Below are 3,033 nucleotides of genomic sequence, written 5' to 3'. Positions count from 1 at the left end.
ACCTATGCATGGTAATTTTAAAACTGGATTATGAACTGATACCACTTTATTATTTTTTTTTTGTCAAATAATTCCAGTTTTGGATATTGGTCTTCTTTCAGTTTCATTCTATTTACTTTTGACATACCCCCACAGTTGCAAGATTTTTGTTATTGTTGCTATTGTTATTACTTAATTATTTTTTAACATACACGTTGCTTCAAGCTAATCTTGTGTATTTTCTGCTTCAGTCCTAGATTCAGCTTTCTCTCTGAGGAGACTTGGTTCCTTTTATTGGTAAATGGTGTAAGAGAGCAATATCTTGGTGTTCAGTGTGTTTGCTTGAATGTCAGTGCTTCTAGAATCTCTCAGATAACAGAGTAAATAAGGGGTTATGTATTTGTAAACTAATCCTTATACATGCACATATCTATAAATACTTCTCCATATCTGTATCCACAGTAAGATAAATACTATGTCCATACTGATGCTTCAAATCTAATTAAGTTTCATTTAAATCATTCTGGTATTTCCTCCTTGCTAATTTGTAATGACCCACTCTAACAGTAAGAATATTGGTTCCCAGCACCTGCCATCCATTTACTTAATTATTCAATTTCAGTATGCAAAAAAAAAAAAAAACTATGTCAGAATTTATAATCCATACCCCTGTAGGATACAACTTTATCAAAGAGAGTAAAGTACTTATGTAAAGATTTTCCCTTTAGTCTTATAGATTTCTCTTATTTCCAAAGTTACTTAGGTTACCAAATTTTCCCTCACCCTGTTCATTAAGAATTTTCAAACATCGGGATAAGTTAGTCTTTTGTTATAGTCTGCATTCTATCCTGAGACTCCATGAACTCTTAAATGATTTTTCAAAATTTGCCTACAGTGAAGCTCACTCTTTGTGCTGTAAAGTTCTATAGGTTTTGATAAATGAATGTCATAGGTCCATCATTATAATATCATAGAGAAGAGATTCACCACCCTGATAAATGCCTTGTGCTTCATCTGTTCAACCATCCTCCACCCTTACCTCTGTCCCACTTCTGATTTGTTAGACATCTCAAGTTCTGCCTTTTTTTTTTTTTTTTTGCCTTTTCAATAATGGCATAAAAATGGAATGTTTGGTCTTTTTAGATGCCTTCTTTCAATCAGCAGTATACATTTAAGATTGATTTATGTATTTTTATGGCTTGATAACTCATTTTCTTGTTGAATCATATTCCACTTTATGGATGTAGTATAGTCATTTTTACCCATTCACCTACTTTAAAAAAAAAAAGATTTATTTATTTATTTGAGATAGAAAGAGCAAGAGAGAGAGCAGGGAGCAGAGGAAGAGGGAGAAGCAGACTCCCTGTTGAGAAGGGAGCCCAACACGATGCTTAATCCCAGGACCTTAGGATCATGACCTGAGCTGAAAAAAGATGCTTATCACCATTCAGGAGCCCCTCCATTCACCTATTGAAGAACATCTTGGTTGGTTCAATTTGGAGCAATTATGAATAATGCTGCTATAAACATTTTCATGCAGGTTTTTGTGTGGACATAAATTTTCGAAGTCAATAGAGTAAATACAGTTTGATACCTGGATCATATGTCAACACTATGTTCAGTTTTATAAAAGATTGCTAACCTTGGAAGTGGCTGAACAACATGAATTCCCAATGGCAATTAATAAAAATTTTATTCCTCCATATATTTGTAAGTCATTAATTTTTTCATATGTTTACATTTTAGCCATTTAATAGGCGTGTAATTGTACCTCATCACTGTCTTAATTGGCATTTCTCTAATGTAAATGATATTCAGTGTATCTTTTTTTTAAGATTTTATCCATTTATTAATGAGAGAGAGAGAGAGAGAGAGAGAGGCAGAGACATAGGCAGAGGGAGAAGGAGGCTCCATGTGAGGAGCCTGACATGGGACTCCATCCATGGTCCCCAGGATCAGGTCCCGGGCTGAAGGCGGAACTAAACGGCTGAGCCACCGGGGCTGCCCCCAGTGTATCTTTTCTCATGTTTATTTGCTCTTTGTATACCTTCCTGGTAAGGTGTCTGGTGATATCTTGTACCCATTTTATTTTTTTTTTAAATTTGGGATGTTTGATTTCTTATTGTTCATTGCATTTTGGGTTACAACTCCTTTATCAGATTAGTGTTTTCCAAATATTTTCTCATAGTTTGTGACCTGTGTTCATTGTTTTAACAGTGTCTTTCATAAAGCCTAAGTTTTTTACTTTAATAAAGTTCAACTTAGCAGTGTTTCTCTCAGGGACAGTGTTTTTGTTATTGAAGCTAAAACTCATGTTCAACCTAAGGTCATATAGATTTTTCTCCTAAACCTTTCTTCTGGAAGGTTTATAGTTTTGTGTTTATGTTTAGGTCATTGATCCATTTTGAGTTACTTTTTGTCAAGGTATAATGTTCACGTCTAAGTGCACCTTTTGTTTTTCTTTTTGTTTTGTTTTGCATATGGACATCAAATTGCTCTAGCTGCCTTTTGAAAGACTGTTTTTCTCCACTTGAACTTCCTTTGTGTAAAAGGCACAACAGTTGCCTTTGTTGTAAAGCAGTTGATTATAATTTTTGGTGTGGCTTCCTGAGCTCTTCCAATTATGACCATAGGATAATTCTCTTTTTATTTAGATCTTCTTTTTTTTTTTTTTTTTTTTTTTTTTTTTTTTTATTTAGATCTTCTTTTATTTTTTCACTACAGTTTTGTGGTTTTCTTCTTCTTGATTCTGGAAATATTTTTTCCTTACCTTTATGCCTTAGTATTTATTTGGGAGCAATCTTAAATGCTTTTGCTTTTTAAAAAATGTCAAATTCTAACTGTTTATGGCTAGTTTATACAAGATCAATTGATATTAGTTTATTGATGTTCTACATTGGGAACTTGCTATACTCACTTTAAAGGTACAATATTTGTGGTAGATTATTTGGATAGATTACTTATTTCTACATAGACAATTATGAGAAGAGCAGTTTTGTTTCTTCCTTTCCATCCATATTTATTTTATTTCCTTTTCTTATCTTACTGCACTAG

This window comes from Canis lupus, chromosome 38 (assembly GCF_011100685.1).
Source record: "Canis lupus familiaris isolate Mischka breed German Shepherd chromosome 38, alternate assembly UU_Cfam_GSD_1.0, whole genome shotgun sequence".
Taxonomy (NCBI): domain Eukaryota; kingdom Metazoa; phylum Chordata; class Mammalia; order Carnivora; family Canidae; genus Canis; species Canis lupus.
Note: the sequence above shows the minus strand (reverse complement) of the source record.